Consider the following 19,672-nt stretch of genomic DNA (forward strand, 5'->3'; position numbering starts at 1 on the left):
CTACTAGGTTTATGTGCAACAGGATCAGTTCCTTCAGTGTTAGTGACATGCTTCAAAGAAAGTGGTCAAAATTATGAAAAACCACCATGTGACAAAGTTATATGCAATGATTTAATAATTATTCATCACAGTCAGACAGCTATTTAACTCACCTGGAATGCCTACAAAAATGCTATCTTTCAATACAAGCCATGTACACCAGTGAACTATAATCTTATTGACTGAGTTTCAACATGTTACTAATAAGCCCGAGAATTTAAATACATACGGGTGTATTTAGGCAGACAATGCACCATTGCAAGCCTTAAGTATTTGGTGGCTGCAAAGCTATTTCTTTGTTCGCAAAGATGTTGTGAAGAGGAAAACATGCCCAGTATCCAAACAAGAAAGCAAATAGTCCCTTTTGTTGTCAGTCAGCCAGGGTCACATTCCACCGCGGTGTTCTGAGCACCATTGCACTGCCACTTGTCCTGCTGGCACACGTCAGGACAAGGCATCTGTAATCAAGGCAGCAGATGGTTCTTTGGGTTGCCTAAAACCAGGGTTGGCATGGACACATCATTTATGATGCTGCTAAGAGAGTACAAAATATTGGCATGCACGTAATAACAGATCTCTGGATAATGAAGGCATCCTGTATCCCGTTAATCCATTCACACAGAACAGTGGCTTCCAAGTTTCTGAATAATGTTTTTTCTATTAATGTGCTTGCTTGTTTCATGTTACATATGCATTCAGTCCATAACCCATGCATTTAAACTCAACTAAAGACAACTGTCTGGGGAGTATTTCAGATTTTGGTTGTTCTTGTGGACAACACAGCATGAGCTGCCTTGAAAACATCTGTGACTGCTGGGCAATGATTGAATTGCCAACACTCAATTCAAGGCCAATTCATTTTCTTCTGTTTTGCCAGGCTCCACAGAGTAAAAGCAAAAGATTTCTATGCAGTGGTTGGCACAATGGTTAAACCCCACAAAAGTTTCATCATTGCAGAAATTTCAGGGCCCTCCTACCGCTTGTATCCCATTTTCACTGTGATATTTGTAAAAGAAAGGAGTACAGACCTTCAGTGTGCCTTCTCCACCACAGCAGCTTGAGTTGTTGTGGGAAATGTTTCCAAGTCTTAGACAATGTAATGTTTTAATGCTTACAGTATGTTGGCTGAGAGCACTCCACAAGTGTTAACCTAGAGCAAGGCAATGGACAATGATACCACGGATTAGAGAATGTGTGTTCCCTTAGCTGAATTGCTTCCAAATGCAGATACAGAGTGCTGATATTGATCACTGCACTTACATTAATGATGTGATCCTTCTGCAGTGGGTCAGGCCACCATGCCTTAAATAATCTGTTAGTATTAAATGAGTCTCCTCTGAGGGGGAGGCCAGTTGTCAGAATGTGATTGAGATACAGAATGAGAATATCTTCTGAGAGGAAGGAAGGAAGGAAGGAAGGAAGGAAGGAAGGAAGGAAGGAAGGAAGGAAGGAAGGAAGGAAGGAAGGAAGGAAGGAAGGAAGGAAGGAAGGAAGGAAGGAAGGAAGGAAGGAAGGAAGGAAGGGAGGAAGGGAGGAAGGGAGGAAGGGAGGAAGGGAGGAAGGGAGGAAGGGAGGAAGGGAGGAAGGGAGGAAGGGAGGAAGGGAGGAAGGGAGGAAGGGAGGAAGGGAGGAAGGGAGGAAGGGAGGAAGGGAGGAAGGGAGGAAGGGAGGAAGGGAGGAAGGGAGGAAGGGAGGGAGGGAGGGAGGGAGGGAGGGAGGGAGGGAGGGAGGGAGGGAGGGAGGGAGGGAGGGAGGGAGGGAGGGAGGGAGGGAGGGAGGGAGGGAGGGAGGGGGGAGGGGGTAGAGAGGGAGGGGGTGGGGGGGTGGGGGGGTGGGGGGTGGGGGGTGAAATTTGCAGTTACTTTCTCTTCAGAACTGATACTCCCTATACTCCTACCGTGTAAGGTCCTCTTCACTTTGGAGTGAGGTGGTCAAGAACACAAGATTTACAAAGGACAGAAAAACACAGTCCCAAATATATATGGCCAGCATTCATTCAGGGAGCAGAGATTTAATTCTTCTGTAAGGTGTTTCTTTTCTTCTGCCTCTGTTTCCTGCTTAATTAATCTTTCGGTATCTCCTTGTAAATGGACCAAGTACTACAGTTTCTTCTATGCCTCTAAAAAATTTACCTGATGGATCCTATGCCTCTCAGCCTCTTTGTTGGCTGTTACATATGGAAATGTGTAGGATGGGAAGCAGGAAGCCCCGGTTTGCCTCCTGAAATACATGCTCCTTAAATTACCAATACTGAGCTTTTACAAATGTTAAGGTTTTAACAAAATAAACTGTTGTGTGCCACATTAACCTTTTTCCCAGGTTTTGAACCTTTAGGATTCACTGCTTCCAGCTTACATCCATAACACAAAATCCACAAACATGATGTACTGCAAGTAGAAAATGAGATTTTCATGACTTTGTTAGACAGGGCAAAAAGAAAAGGTACCACAAAAAACCCTATGAGAGTGAGCAATGGCAGTAATGCCAGCTATAACAGCTTGGCATTTCATTTAGCTAAGCCAAGGCACTGAAATACATGCACAAATACCAGTTACTTAATTCTTCACCTCTGACACCATGTTGTCATCTGTAAATATGCATGCACACCTACAGCATGCAGCAAAAGTTTCAGTGGCCTTTTAAAAAAATCCGGCCTTTGAACTGTAGAAGGCTTAAGGTTTAACACTTAGTGGAGAAAGGAAAGAAGACTGTGCTGTAGGTAATAGGATGTAATCCAAATATTCCTGAAAATATGAATGACCCATGAATAACTGGAATTAACAGGCTATTTTAGAAACCATGATAGCTTTGCCATCATACTTGTGGGGTTGCAGCACTGCCTGAACAAAACGGAGGCTCACAGAGGTGTCTGCAGCAGGTTACGTCTCACTGGGGTTCCCCAGTGCCACTCGTGCTTTGTGGGGGTCATTGGCTGCGAGTGTCAGGTTAAAGGCCCATCTTCACAAACAAAGTGAGGCACGGAGGAACCGTGGCGGCTGGGGGCCTCATAATCTAACCATGGAAATGGAGCTGCCACCCCATCCTCCCCGTGAGGGCTCTCCCTTGGGCGCAGCGGGGGGTCCCCATGGAGGGTCCGGCAGGGCAGGGCCAGGCAGCCGGGGGGCCGGGGGGCCCCGGGGCAGCCCCAGCCCCGGGCACGTCCCTGGGCTGTCGTAGGGTCCCGGGCTATGGGCAGGTGGGGGCACCCCGGGGGATCTGGGCAGGGACAGTCGGCCCGTTAGAGCCCTGGCAGGAGCCTGCTGGGTGTATGTGCTCAGCCCCTGGGGCCATGGGGCTGAGGCAGCCTTTGCCTCTGCTGGGCTAGCCCCTTTGGCAGCTCCTAACAGTAAACCCGAACTGTTGGGAATAATAACCTTTTCCATTATAAATTACATTTTTCTCAGCATGCCTAAGGTCCAGCAGTCAAATTTCTTTGGATGGCACTTTCCAGATTTATAGTTTGTTTTTAATACAAAATAAAGCTCTTTCTGAATGTTTTGTATTATTTCTTACAGAAGAGTATGTTAAGCAGTTACATAAAACATACAGAAATTACTATATCCGCTCAATTTATCCTCTCACTTTTTCTGGGTTATTGTAATTATTCTATTTGTTTCCTTATGGCTCACAATCGCAGTGTATTTTTAATTACTTCTGCTATGGAGGTTGGTCTCCGTTAACAGGAAAGGAGTTTATTTTATGAACACAAAAAGTGCATAGATTTTCAGCAACTAGAATATATTTTTAAACCCCCAAACTTCACAGTATCAGGAACAGATTTTACTCATGCCAAATATTGCTAAGTCAGATAATCATAGTCCAAGTTCTTTAAAGATAGCTTTGAAGCACTGACTACAGGTGAAAAAACGGAGTCATATATTCAATGACATATATTGTTGGTTTGTTCTAATATATGTCCTCCTGTACTTCTCTAAGTAAAACCTTGGGTCCGATTTTTTGACCTACATGGTCTTAGGAGAAGGTGAATGGCAGCAGGAAGAAACAGTGCAGAAATTGCCAGGTGACATACTGCACCTCTGGGACTGTGTCCAAGTAATAAGTTTGGCACTTGAGCTCAGACAGACGCAGTAATTCTGGGACTTGGCCATACCTGTTCTAGTTTTGAATTTTCATTTTAATTGCTTTATTGTTGTTGGGTTTTTTTTTTGTTGTTTTTTTTTTTTTTTTTTCCCTTTCAAACAGATTCTGGTTTTGATTTTGCAGAGCAGCAACTGGAAACATGACTCTACCAATTTTCTTATCTGGGCGCTGACTGCATTTAAATTATCGACAGTGTTCAAATAGGCTGTGGTAGTGCAGCATCAGTCTCTTGCTGAGAGGAATAAATGTGGGATCAGCACTTTGGAACAGGAGAATCAGCACATCTGACACTCTGCATGTCCACAGTGTTCAGCATAATGATAGGAAATATTTAAATTGCAATAGCTTGCTATGATGTGTCTAAACATTACTGGAAAACAACTCATTAGTTCTGCACCTCTCAAACCGTGAGGCACAGCGCTGCGGCGAGGAGCTCTGCACTGGCAGTCAGGCATGAGGCGTTCTTCACCTCAGACGTGGGCAGCACGCTTCAAGATAAAATTTGAAGATCCTTAATCGAGGGAGCTCTTGTGGGAAATGAGGCATGACTGAAGGGGCTGGACACTCAATTTACTTAGCTGAAACAAATTATTGATGATTATAATTTGCTACATAAAATATTGGAAGTAGTATTTTTAAGGACACAAATGCAATGTTTCCCCTCTATCATGTCTGTCCATGCAGAACCAACTTACAGTGACATGAAAAATAGTATGTTACAATCACTTTTTTCCCCCTAATTTCCCAGGAAATAGAAACTATTTACTAATATTAACCAATAAACAGTGAAATTAATAGACTACAGTATGTTTGTAACCTGTTAGGGAATTATTTTGGAAAATTGTTTATCCAGGCCCAGTGATAACTATGGACAGTTTACTTTGTAGTTCCACATGGAATTGTATTATTATGATGAAGATACTACCCCAAACAAAGTATGTGTTGCAACCAAATCCAACAATGAAATTTTATCTGTACTGTCAGCAGGCCTTCAGCCCAGTTTCTCCTGGATTCAGTCTCCATTTGCTGAACAAGCCTAGACAGGTCAAAGCAGCAGAAACTAGCTTGGATTCAGCACGGGTAGGCATCCAGTACAGAGGAACACAGAACATGTCAGGATTTGTGCTCTGCTCTTCATGTTGGGACCCAGCTCAGCCCTAGCTCTTGCACAATGTTGTCAGGGTTTGTATGATCAAAGCATTTTATGTCTAGTTGGGAACATCATAACCGAAAGACGTGAGGTAGCCAGAGTATGACCTATCCACACTGAACCCGGAAAGCTACATAAAAGCTTAGCCATGGGTATGTATCCTTTCTAAAACCTCTCTGTGTAAGAAGTTGCTATGCTCAGCAGCAGTAGCTCATGCGAAGGCTTCTCAATCCATTTAATTTGCAGTGACTTGTATTAGCTTAAGTAATATATTATTAGGATTGCATCTTTCTATTAGTCCAAACAGTGCAATGGCTAAAAGTGTTAGCTTAAACTATTCAGTCACTGCTGAACTGGAACTTCTGTGTGAAATGTGAGGAGCTCTCAGCAGGTTGGCAAGGGTGGGGGCATGCACAGAGGGAAGACGGAGTAGAGGGCAGAGCACAGCAATCTCGTACACCAGCGCAGATGAAGCCAAAAAGGGCATCATCCACAGCCATGGCCAGTAAGCTTTTAAAATCCCCAGATGATCTGGTCTGAGGCAGTTTAATATAAATGTAGTTTTACACAGTAAATATTTAATTCCATATGCTTCTTATTTCGAGTTCTTTTCTTTGCCTTAGCTAAATCGTGTCTCACTTTAAAAAGCAGCGTAGAGCAAAATGTCAGAAGAGTTTATTTCCAGATGAGCGATACATTTATTAACAAGCAAGTAATCAAGCCCTCAGATAATATGCAATTCAGAGCATACCTTTGGCATTTTGACTAAAAGTATAAAAAAAGTAATTAAATCAATGCACTTCCCTAATAGAGTTCTTACATCAAAATTGTGGATGGCTAAGGTTAACTCATAATGATTTAATTAATAATTTTTAAAATTATGCTCGATCACTGCTGTCTGTTTCTACAGAAAATCATTAATGCTCTTTACCGAAATTGGTTATCTATCACAAAGATTCTCCTATCTTATGAATAAAACTTATAATGGAAATTTGGATGTAATATAAATTTCAGAAGCAAAATTATATAAAATTGTCATAGAGATACTATGTAGAGCCAGTTTAAATAAGTCTAGATGTTGAATACCCTCAAATATATTTCATTCTCAAGACAAACAGAGAAATTTTTGTTTCAGGTCCATAGGCAAAAATTGTATCTCTCCATTATGCTGAGAAGTCACAAAAAATATATCACTGTTTGAGAAATAAATATGTTTGGTAACATGCTTTGTCCTCACCAATCGTAAAAATTAAATTAAATTGCAAAGCTGCTCTAACTTTCATGAAATTCAGATTTCACAGATATATGTTGTTTTAATATGTCAGAAAGATAATACCATTCAAGGAGTTTAAATACCCATTTATCTTTCTCCTCTCCATATCCCCAATTTTATTTTGCTATCATCTGGCAGTTGAAGAAATTGTCACACTACAATAGTACACCAGAAAAAGATGTCATTTATGTACAATTACTCCTATGCAGTACTGCTATAAGCCACAGGTCCTGTTAGCCAGCTGAAATCCACTGAAATCACAAGTCATCAGTCTGGCATTTTAGAGTAAAATTGTTCAATAAGCCAGCTGGATTTGAAGTTCTGAGCTGGTATCTTCCTTCAAAACTAGAGTCCTACCAAGCTTGTGGAGATGGTTTAATCTTACTCTCCTGATTAGTAATCAGGGTATGTTCAATCTTCCCGATGTTTCTCAAGTGAAGTTTCTCAAGGACACTTTTGATAGTAAAACTGAGTAGACTGATAGGGATTGGAAAACAATAATAGACAAAATGGCTATGAGACATGATAATTTGTGAAAGTGACAATATTTCACTGTTTTTTAAATCCTTAAAGTGTTTTGGAAAGCCATCATTTTGAAATAGGTAGGCCTAGAAACAATTGAACAAAACAAAAAAATTACTAGACCTGAAGCAGGGTCATGTCTTTGCCTTCATTATTATTTAGAAGGTTTAATTGTTAGTGTTACAATGACTGAAACCTGATTTTCCTGAAGGAAGAATACACCATCAGTAGACAGGTAAATACTGTGGCTCTTTGTATCTGAACTATCTTTTTCTGCTGACAGCTCCTGCGTGCACTATCTTCATCCACACCTCTGCCTTTTTAGAGTTTTATTTGAAAGAAGAATCCTAAACTCAAACTCATGACTTCTCTGGGACCTGGATAGGTATATTTTTTGATAAATATTCAGGGACTGCAATATGTAACTGTTGTAGCTACAGCAACAGAACTAATATTTGAGGCTGGTGATCAGGAAGCTGTGAGCAAGCATTTGAAATGGACGTGGGCTGAGGTACGTATCACCGATCAATGTGCTGTTCATCACATTAGGGCAAAGCTGCCATTGCTTATGCTGTGCTCAGATACTACAGTAATTACTGTGCCACAGAGAAGTCGTTCAATAGAGTAAATAAAGCGGTGAAGGCACATTAGGTCCCTTTTTGATGAGTATGGTTAAAGTTTGCTTGTTAAGCGGACAGCTGAATATCCTTACAGAAAAAGAAAACGTGGCATTGTTTAGCATATTGTTTTGAACCTCCCTCTAACAAAAAGACTAGTGGAAGACATTGTTTTTTCCTCCCATATCTTCTCTTTTTCTCTGTTACCATGTATTTCAATAAGAGTGTAGAGAATATGGCATGAAATTGGGATTGCAATAATATTTAGGACTGATGATAAATAAAAAGATTTAAATGCGTCATACAGAATCTATTATTGCCTCTGTTCCTATACTGTTAACCAAAAGTATAGGAAATTCACTAGCAATAATGCACAGAAATGGCTATTACTGCTTTTTTCTTTTTTCTTTTTTCTTTTTTAACTTGTAGTTTTACTGGCTATCTTATTCCCTTCTAATATTTTTTGTGTGTCACCCCTGGGTTCTAACTATCACCCCTTGATGTTTATGAGTCTCATCAGAAAAGCGAATTATTTTAGCTGAAGCATCATCTAGATGCTGATGCTGTGTTTGATCTATGTGTAGATCCAGAAATCTTAGGAAAGAACTCTCTCATGTTTAAGTGTCAGAAGGACACACAAGCTCTGAGACCACTAATAGCAGCCTGGAGGAGGATGCTGAGGACCCTAAAGGAGTGTGTGATGTTGGCATGAGGTAGCATTGATGTGGAGGCCAGTAGTTTGAGGTAAAGGATGGAAGTCTGTTTGCTCTGGAGTGCAGACATAATGATATAGAAGTTATGACAGCCCAGAATCCAACCTGTGACTTAATGACCTCCACAACAATTTTGAATGGCGTTAGGAATCACTGCCATAGCTTCATAGTCCAAGCTGAGAAGGATGCAAAGGTAGCCTAAAGCTACTTCAGCTCTCTGATGTGTGCTTGATCATCAAGTTCTTTATTATGCCTGTAAGGTACACAATACAGATTATCTCCTGGTTTTCTGAGGGGAAACTGGATCTAAATTTAAAGCAGACTGGCTATATTTCAATGATGATAACATTTGCCCTGGAAAAGGCAATTCATGTTTGATTAGATACTCTTCTGACTAGTTCCTAAGCCTGAACGCTGTGTGACCTGCGCAGACTTCTTTTCAGCTGAAGCAAATCACTCTTCTTGACATGCCAACAGAGGCACAGATTACTGACCTTCAGGACACATTGCAAGAGATGCTTATTTTATTGAGCAGTTGATTGCCTAGTTATGGATTTTCTCCTTTGTTTTGTTTTTGCCAACAGCATATCTGATTTGTGATTTAATCTTTTTATCAATGCCTAGCTGCCTCAACAGTCCACTTTAAGAACTAGCATATGAAATATATACATTTTATGTCTGTTGTTTGTAATTAATCATCAGTGATTATGCTGTGTAATTATCTATCCCATTTAATTTAATATCAGTAATGGATGTATATTAAAGTTACTTCTGCCATCTGCATATTTTTCCTGCCAACTTCTATTCAGAGACCAGCATTTTCTGAGCAGGGAAAGATGGCCATCTGCTAATCTTGACCATGCACATATTTTAAGATTTGTTGACTTGATTACAGAATGGAATTGGAAATAGGGAACATGATATATGCAGTTGAAGACTTTGTTATCAGTTTGCTGATCAATAAATATTTAAGTAATTTCTTACCATTATTTTCCCTTTCTAAATCACTGAGATTTCCCATTTCTTGTTTAGACAGTTGTGAAGCTTCTGAAACTGCTTACTATTCAAGGCAGGATATTGCTTACTATTCAAGACAGGAAAGTTCCATTTTTCTTTCACTCCTATCCATATCACCACAAACATATAATGTAGACTTTAGAGAATGTGTTTGCTGGTCCTTGGAATATTATGGTTTTCTTTTTTCATTTTTATATTAATTTATTATAACATGAATAAACATACGATTTAGAAACATTATTTTCTTTATTCTGACAAAGTGTTGCAAAGTGTCACCAATAACTTCTCCAGTTATTTCCATTATGTTTATGACATACTGACTAGAAAAGGGGAAACTTAACCCCCATTTTTAAAAAGGGAAATAAAGAGGACCTGGGGAACTACAGGCCAGCCAGTCTCACCACTGTGCCCAGCATGATCATGGGGTGGATCCTCCTGGAAACTATGCCAGGGCACATGGGAAAGAAGGAGGTGATTGGTGACAGCCAACATGGCTTCAGCAAGGGCAAATTGTGCCTGATGAATTTGGTGCCCTTCTACGATAGAGTTACAGTGCTGATGGATAAGGGAAGAGCAACTGACGTCACCTACCTGGACTTGTGCAAAGCATTTGACCCTGTCCCACACAACATTCTTGTCTCTAAATTGGAGAGACATGGATTTGACAGATGGACCACTCTGTGGATAGAGAATTGGCTGGATGGTCACACTCAAAGAGTTGTGGTAAACGGCACGATATCCAAGTGGAGGCCAGTAATGAGTGGCATTCCTCAGGGGTCAGTATTGGGACCGATGATGTTTAACATCTTTGTTGGTGACATGGACAGAGGGATCACATGCACCCTCAGCAAGTTTTCTGATGACACCAAGCTGTGTGGTGCAGTCAACATGTTGGAGGGCAGGGATGCCATCCAGATGGACCTTGACAGGCTGGAGAGGTGGGCCCGTGCAAACCTCATGAAGTTCAACAAGGGCAAGTGCAAGGTCCTGCACATGGGTCAGGTCAATCTCAAGCACGAATACAGGCTGGGCAATGAGTGGATTGAGAGCAGCCCTGAGTAGTAGGAATTGGGAGTACTGGTGGATGGAAGACTGACTATGAGCCAGCAATATGTGCTCACAGCCCAGAAAGCCAACTGTACCCTGGGCTGCCTCAAGAGAAGTGTGGCCAGCAGGTCGAGAGAGGTGATTGTCCCCCTCTGCTCTCATGAGACCCCATCTGGAGTACTTTGTCCAGCTCTCGGGTCCCCAATATAAGAAGGACATGGGCCTGGTGGAGTGAGTCTGGAGGAGGGCCATAAAGATGCTCAGGGGGCTGGAGCACCTCCCCTGTGAGGACAGGCTGAGAATTGGGGTTATTCAGCTTGGAGAAGAAAAGGCTCCAGGGAGACCTTATAGTGGCCTTCCAGTACTTAAAGGTGCCCTACAGGAAAGTTGGGGGGGGACTCTTTATCGGAGAGGGTAGGGATAGGAAAAGGGGTAATGGCTTTAAGGAGAAAGAGGGTAGATTTAGGTTAGACATAAGGCAGAAATTCTTCAATGTGAGGGTGGTGAGGCACTGGCACAGGGTGCCCAGAGCAGCTGTGGCTGCCCCCTCCCTGGCAGGGTTCAAGGCCAGGTTGGACGGGGCTGGGAGCACCCTGGGCTGGGGGAAGGTGTCCCTGCCCAGGGCAGGGGGTTGGAACTAGATGATCTTTAAGGTCCTTTCCAACCTAAACCATTCTATGATTCTGTGATACCAACCGCACTGCACCTTCTGTTTTGATTGTGAATGAGTATCTTTCCATGAACTCTAAGAAAAATTACATTAGTAATTTTACATTATTGTTACATCCTTAATCCTTATGTTGGTAAACTGTATTTGGTTTTTGGCTATAGTATACTCTCTATTTTTTTTTACTAAAAGCTTACCAGTGTATCACCAATATAAGAAATATGAAACTTATTTCCCTTTCTTTCTAATAGTTCAATGTAAAGTACACAGTAGAAATACCTGAGTATTTTTTGTTCAACTAACCAGAGGAACTGGAAATTTTTATTTTAGGTGAAGTGAAACAGAAACACCTGTTTTTGACTAAAAAAAAAAAATCCTTACATTTTAAAACATTCACTTCAGAATTATTCTTTTGACTGAATATGAAATGATACTTTTGGCTGTGGACCATTTCCCACTTTTTGTTGGTAAATTTAGATACATTCTTAAAGAAATAATGTTTTTAGAAATTAAGAGTAACAAGATATAATGTAAAAATGTTTATGCAAAGTTTTTCTGTGTTTCTGAAATTAACTATTAATTTTTTACATTAGAAAATGCTCTTTATGTTTGGCCAAAACTATTTTTTTTGGCAAATGATTTATTCATTAAAACATTTGGTCCAACAATTTTTCTGCTAAAGTGATAATTGATATTGATATGAAAAAAAAGTCTTATAGCTCACTATCAAAGATACTTTAACACCTGATTTCTGAAATATCATCCAATAATCATAAAAATTATTCTGCATTTTTTGTGTGTTTTAATAAAATGCTAATGAAATCCATATAGTACAAGAGTTACAATATATTACCAGTATTTTTAGTTCAGGAAAGACAGAAAATTAGACGATACTATCATTTCAAACTCCATTGTTGTTTGTTTTTTTTACATAGAGGATGGGATTGTGAACAAGCTTCCCTAATGTTTGAGAATTATTTTCTAATTAAATCAACCTTATCAAGCAGACAGAATTTTGCCAAATCAAGATTTTGCCCCAGTCCCTCTCTATGCTCTGAGTAAACTTGGGTCTGGTAGTTAATCATGGATTTATTCAGGATTCTTTTACTGCCATTTTACTCATCAGCCGTATAAAGGGCAACAGAGAAAGACGGAGTCATCGTCTGAAAAGTGTTTACTAAAAAAACCACTTCTCCCAAGTGTTATAAACTAGAGCTGCTGTGAAAGATGTACTGTATCTGTTTAATATAATCACTTGTCACAATGGTTTGGTCTTATTGTACACATCTCTTTTATTAATAGAATCTGTGATTGAAACAGGTTTTTGTGGATAATCATATGCACTCATTTTAACCATTTATCCTTTCCGTGGAAGCATTTTGCTCTACTATAGTCACTTTTTTTTTTTATTTATTTTTTTGGTATATAATTAAATTCTGTAATCTTCTGAGCTGTTTTTGGCTGCGGTAGAGTTAATTTTCTTCGTAGTAGGTAGTATGGTACAATGCTTTGGGTTTGTGCTGAAAACAGTGTTGATAATACAGGCATGTTTTAGGTATTGCTGAGCAGTGCTTGCACCGAGTTAAGGCCCTTTCTGTTCCTCAGACCGCCCCACCAGTGAGCAGGCTGGGAGTGAGCAAGAAATTGGAAGGGGGCACAGGTGGGACAGCTGACCCCAACTGACCAAAGGGATCTTCCATACCATGTGATGTCATGCTCAGCGTATACAGCTGGGGGAAGAAGAAGGAAGGGAGGGACATTTGGAGTGATGGCATTTGTCTTCCCAAGTCACTGTTGCATGTGATGGAGCCCTCCTGTCCTGGAGATGGCTGAGCACCTGCCTGCCCATGGGGAGTGGTGAATGGATTCCTTGTTTTGCTTTGCTTGCATGGGTGGCTTTTGCTTTACCTATAAAACTGTCTCTACCTCAACCCACGAATTTTCTCACCTTTACATTTCTGATTCTCTCTCCCATCCCATCTGGAGGGGAGTGAGTGAATGGCTGAATGGGGCGTAGTTGCCAGCTGGGGTTAAACCACAACATCTTGTAAACTGGTTGCTTTCCCTAAAGACATGCTATAACTTTATTTATAAAGTGGGCAAAATGCCATTAAAAAGACAAAAAAAAAAAATTGCTTAAGGGTAAGGATTGGACTGTTGATGGTACACGGTTACTCTTTTTTTTTTTTCCTTTCCAGTGTATTAAAGTTTCATTATTTTCCTTTCATTGGTTTTGATTAATTTTTTTATAGTATAACATACATGGAGCCTATGCAATCTACAACAGCATGTGACAAATAGCAAACAACCCATCTAATTTTAACTTTCTCTGCATGCATACGTGTTTTGTTGTCCTTGTAGCATTAGAATTGCTAATTTGCCTGTAGCTGAGACCTAAGCCAAGAACTGCAAAGTCACATAAATATATGAGAAACCATATTTGGTTTTGAAAGCTGAACTGAAATAGCTTGGATTTGGGAGCAAGTAAAGAAAAAGAAAAAAAAAAAAAAAAAAAAAAAGAAAAAGAAAAAGCCTTCAGTAAAGTCTACAGCGTGGTTAGACAGCAGGCATTGTCCCCCTCATTCAGTGTTCTGTAACTCATTCTGGGAGTATTTAAAGGAGGATTTGATTCCTGATGATAGTTCTGTTCACAATTCTGATATCCATATTTCTGTTGGTCTCTAATCTTCAGCACAAATACTGTATCTGTTTTATGAGAATACCTAAAATTATAGGTACAACACAGTGTGAAGAAAAGCAAGGGAACCCTGAGTCTTGGCAGTGTTGTCCTGTTTTAAGGATGATACATTTAAAGGAAAATCAAGAAGGAGGGAAATAATGTAACTGAAAGGTACCTTCCCTGTCAAAGGGAAGTGAAACACTAAAGAAAGAGCATCATTTTATGAGAAATATTTATACTGGAAGCACTGTCTTCTAATTGTCAGTTGTTCTCTGGAAGTAAAATGATACATGCAAACCAAGACTAAGCACATGACAAAACCATACTTTTGTAACATTGAAAAAAAAAGCCTAGTCTTGACATGGATACTACTGATGTCTGAAAGATCAGAGACCAGAGCCATTTTAATAATGCAACTTTTAATGATGTTTGATGTAAGATAGAGAAGTGATTCTAGCAAACATCTTCTGCACCTGCCTACTGGACTGGGACTTAGCTGGAAAGACTACTAGCAGGTGGATCCAGTTTTAGGTGATGAGAATCCCAGTTTAGTCCACAGGTTAATAACTATAGGTGCCTCAGGAACTGTTTTGGTGAAAACAGACATGCCCAAAGACTTTTGGACAAATAAAAAGATCAGTGGGGATTACCTACTCCTTGACTTTAGGTCTTCAGATTCTGTGTTAGCCCCACTCTCAGCCCGTAGGTGATTATGTAGACCCTAAACCCGGGATTGAAACAACCCAGCAAACTAAGAAAGAGGCCATCTAGGCTAGACAGCATGAATATTAAGACTTAGAAGAAAACACTGACACTGCTTTGAGAATGACTTTCAGGTGAGTCATGCATTAAGACAGAGGATAGCCTGTTTTATGCGTCTTACTGTTTTAAGTGTGGAGGAGCACACCAGGTTGTACAAAGGTCTTTATGACAGAAATTTAGGCATCCATGGATTCTAGTAGAATAGATAGTCTTTTGAGCAGAAGGTACACTGAAGCAAAGTGAGAGTTCAGAGGGTACTGTTGACTGAATTTTGATTTAAGACATCTAAAACCTCTTTGGGTTTCAGAACCAAAACCATGATCCTTCACTCTTTGGTGCTTCATGCAGTCATTTCAAGTTTTGCTAAATGGTTTAATAATTTCTAGCAATGTCTTGGAGCCAAAACAGCTGGTTCTTATAAATCAAAGTTAGATTAAATTGAAAGTACACTGTTAGGTCAAGAAACTGCTTTACTTGTTTGCATGCTTTAAACCCCAGAGATACATTATGACACACGTCCCCTGATGGATCTGCTTATTTTAATATTGTAGTCTGCCTTGTAAAAACAACAAACCAAAACCCAAACCACTTCTTGACTACCACTAGAACAGCCTTGAGCTTTTAAGGGAGGAGGGTTGTTTTTTTTTGTATTCACGAGCCCATTAATGTTCCCCTCAGTATGTTTGGTTTCATTGTATTAACATCTCAGAATCATTTCTATAGACAGGGAAAAAGAAAGAAGCTAGCTGGTATTTCAGAGAAACTGTCAGTATGAAAGCTAATCAAGTTTAATAATAGCTGAAAGTAATTTCAGATAATATTTTTGCCTATCAGCTGTGGTATTACAGCAACTTAAACTGACCTCAGATGGGGCTATTACATTCCTACTCTCCTCTCCCAAATACCATAAATACGCCTCACCCCATATCATCCACAATGTTGGCTCCTCCTGCTTCTGTGGTCAGCTCATCCCAGGAAATAAATGATCAGAGAATGGATCTTATGAGAAATATAAAGCAAATAGTTTTCTACTGGTTCTTTATACAGAGTGCCTGTGTCCAATGAGTGGTTTGCAGCAGAGAGAGCATGGGCTGGGAGGGAAGCCCTGAGCGGCTGTGGCTGACGGTCACTTAAATTGGCATGAAAAATATATGCTGCCTGCTTAAGCAGTTCTCTAATTTTACACTCTCATTCATGACCTGCTGCAAAGGTGATCCACATTATCATCCACAAGCTGGTGAGAAACCTGGTTTTGTAATGCCTGGTGGTGCTGAAGCAAGTGCAGTTAATTACTCATGTCTGTAAATGGAAGCAAGTATCTGCTTGATGTGGCCTCACTAGGGAAAAAGTCAGCTAAATACTGTCAACTGCATTAAATAAATAAATAAAAACAAACAAACAAACAAAAAAGAAATTTCTTTCTCTCATCTTGTTCATTCTCAGAAATCTTGCATAGTATTTATAACCACCATGTGCAAAGATTTTTCAGGTACAGTTTTCAAGACCACTTGTGCCTTTTCGTTTTTATTTATCAGTTTTGAAGATGCATTCTGATTACCAAAGATGATGTGTTCAGTTTCTTCTTCTTCTTGGAAATAATGTATTCAGTTTCTTTTAAAAGAGTGTACGTAACACCCATCAAAAGAATATCTGCATTTGATAGATGTCATGAAGACTTTCATAGCCCAGTGCAAGAAATACATAGAATTTCTGGGGAAACCCAGAGCTCTCTAAGATATTCCTCCCAGGCACCAAGGAGTATTTAGATATTTTGCTGAAGTTACCACATGCTGTTTATCATTATTAACCACATCTGAACGGCCAAGTCAAAACCCAGTGATCTCTGAAAGTGGCGTGTAGATGGAAACAACCACCACAAGCATTAGGTAAGTATAAGGAGTGTTAGAGGTGAGTATAAGCATATGAACACTTTAAATAGAGACTTGTCCAGTAGGATGGACCAAAAGCAATGACTGTTCTAGAAAAGGATGGAACCATATTAGCAACTTTCTATCTTCTCTGTTTCTACAATGAAATATTTTTATTGGAACAGGACTTACCCTTAAAACTAAATTAGGATCAGAACTGAGAGAGATGACAAACTGGCTTGGAAGCTCCAAGTTGGTGGAACTCTCCTGCAAAAGAGAATTGGAGTAGGGAAAATGAACCCTTAAAAATAATGTGCACATCCAGATAACACAGAGAAACTGGCACTACTAGGAATTTGCGGCATCCTAACAAAGAATATCTTCCAATAGACTTTGAGCAGATTTTAAGTCCATAACTTGCTTAAGCAGCCTGAATTCTGCGTTGGGGTTCAACACCGGGTTCAGACTCTGGCTCCTACTTCTTCTATGCCTCAGACAACGTTAGCAAATGGCACACACCGAGATTGCATCAGAATCTTAAAAACTTTATGCAGCATCTTAACACCCAGTATCCAGGGATTATTCTTATTTTCTTCTTTTGTTTAATAATTGATTTGTGTCCTGAAGAATATAATTTTATGGAATTCTTTACAAATGTATTTCCTGATGAGTACTTGATGACTATCAAGATTATATTCCTGGCAGTATTCAACCACTGTGCAAGTCAGTCTGCAAGGTAAACTTGGCCCTTGGTCCTACTGACACAGGTCGCAGCACCACTCCAGCCAAGATGCTTCACACCATCATCACTCTTTCAACCGAATGAGCTAATTGTGCACATGTTGTCATCCTGGCACTTTCTGGGGTGAGCAGCTTTACTGTTCATGCATGTTCTTGGACCTACACAGACACAGCAGGATCAGCCTTCCCTGGAAGAGTCAGGATCTCAGAGAAATGTGGAGCAGCACTGAATCCAGGATGGAAATCAGATGTCAATTTTAGGAAGCAAGGATTGTCCTGCTGCAGAGTAAGAGCAGAACAAAATGCCCATCATGGGCTGGTGCAGGTTGAGGCTCCAGGCATTTGGGCTCCGTGTGCCACCCCAGCAGCTGCTCCCCATCTGTATCAGCTCCTTTCCAGATGACACAGACAAGGTACCAATGTCCCATTGTCAACCTGCAATGAACTACACAAGCATAAGCTCTGCAGATCAAATCCTGTGAAGTTACTGAAAAAGGGCTCAAGAGTTGATTAATTTTCTCTGCTGTCAACAGTTTATCCTACTTCAATACTTGGAAGAGGAAATAGAGTATTAATCCTGCAAGGAGGAGGCTGGCTAGAATTCTGCCTTACTTCTACCTCATGCATTTTCAAGAAATCCAGTTTCCTGCTGGAGCGCATACATATATATGTGCATGTTCTCTCTGAGATTTCATAACATGAATACAGGTCTACCCTCTGCTCCCAAAAGCAGTGCATGCACTTTGGCACTGTTTAGGATCATGACTTCTGGGAAATAATTGCAACATTGAACCTTTAGGTCTTCCAGGAGAATCCACAGCTCAGGCTAATGTACTCCAGCTATGTGCATAGCAGGTGACAAGATCTGGGGTGCATCACTATGAGCAAGTAGAGAAATATGTGGGTGAACATAGCCTACGCTTTTGGTGGCCTCAATAATTTTGTTTGGTTTCTTATCAGTGTTTATTCTAATATATATGATTTTCTGTTGTATGATCTGGAAAATATGTGAATACATTTCAGAGTGATTCAGCTATAATCATAAATACAAATACATAACAAACCCACAGCTAACACTCCAGAAATAATTTCTTCATAAGTTTCTTAGGAGTGCATATGAAAAATCTTGTCCTTATTGGTAGGTCTCAGATACCTACTGCAGCTCACAAACACATTTTCTTTATTCATTTGTTAAATTTGCATTTCAGCAAGTCAGTCATTAATACATCTGATGATAACCCATTTCTATTTCTGCATTTTACACATCTTTGATGTGACCAAAGCAAAACCAGGAATAAAAGACTGGATCTACTAATTTTCATTTACTAAACAGTTTACATTAATGCCTCAAGATCTGCAGTGGGAATCCAAGTGAGGCATATTTAGGCTGACCGGAAATTACTCTCCCTTGATGTAAGTAGAAGGGATTCAGAAGGCTGACTGCTTCATCCACATGTCTTTTAGCTCATGCATTGAGCTGACTTCCAGCTACAAGCTTTCCTTGTGAAAGTATCTGAGGATTGTAACATTTTGCAACCTGCATATCATAAGTACCTTTTAAAGAAATTACCTATGACACATTAATAAACTGGTGTTAGTCCTGGGAACAAGGTGGTTAGGCTAAATAGCTTCCTCTTCTCCTCCGGGACTGTCAAGATTAGGTGCCAATGTGACACAGCAGAACCAAAAGCAGAATGCAAGTCTGACCATAACTATGAACCTGCGTGCCATGGGCACTCAGATGGGAGAGGTGATTTCTCTGTCATTCTCTCATCTCAAAGGCGGAGTACTTCCAACCAGAGACACTGAGTCATCACATATCGCGTATGGACAATTAATCCTTCCAGTTGCTGTCCTTACCTAAATACTACCTGGGTAGCTTGCACAGTGACACATCCTCCTGTTGCTCAGTCTGTGAAATGTGAGAAGATAATGGAAGGCAGAATGCATGGTTAGAGAGTTTTACAGTTCATAGGGTAAATAACCTTTGTGTCATAAATACAGACAATAACAGAGCTGAAAGATCATTATGTGTTATCTCATGATTTATATGATTTGGTTTCTAAGGATTTTTTCCAATACCTGTAAGTAAATTCTTTGCAGTTTCCATTTTTTTCCCCCCTGTAACATTCTTAAAGCATTTTTTCATTTTACATGGCAGTTAAAGCAGTATATGAGAGAAGGTATGTATTCTGTGTATGAGTTACAGTGGTTGTAATGAAGCATAAAAATGCGCATGATTCTACCAATCTGTGATTCAATAGTTTTTATGAGCATGACTCTTGTATCTGTACTAGGATTTATTAGAACATACTAGATATATTAAGATGCATTAGTTTTATTAGAATACACGATCTATCAGAATAAAAGACGTATTAGAATAAAATTAAGTAGATGACTAATAAAGATAAAACAATTAAGCAATCTGAATTTCTAATAGTCAATAAAATAGTTAAGATGACTACTGTAGAGGAG

Source organism: Tyto alba, unplaced genomic scaffold, assembly GCF_018691265.1.
Source record: "Tyto alba isolate M040663 unplaced genomic scaffold, T.alba_DEE_v4.0 Super-Scaffold_40, whole genome shotgun sequence".
Lineage (NCBI taxonomy): Eukaryota > Metazoa > Chordata > Aves > Strigiformes > Tytonidae > Tyto > Tyto alba.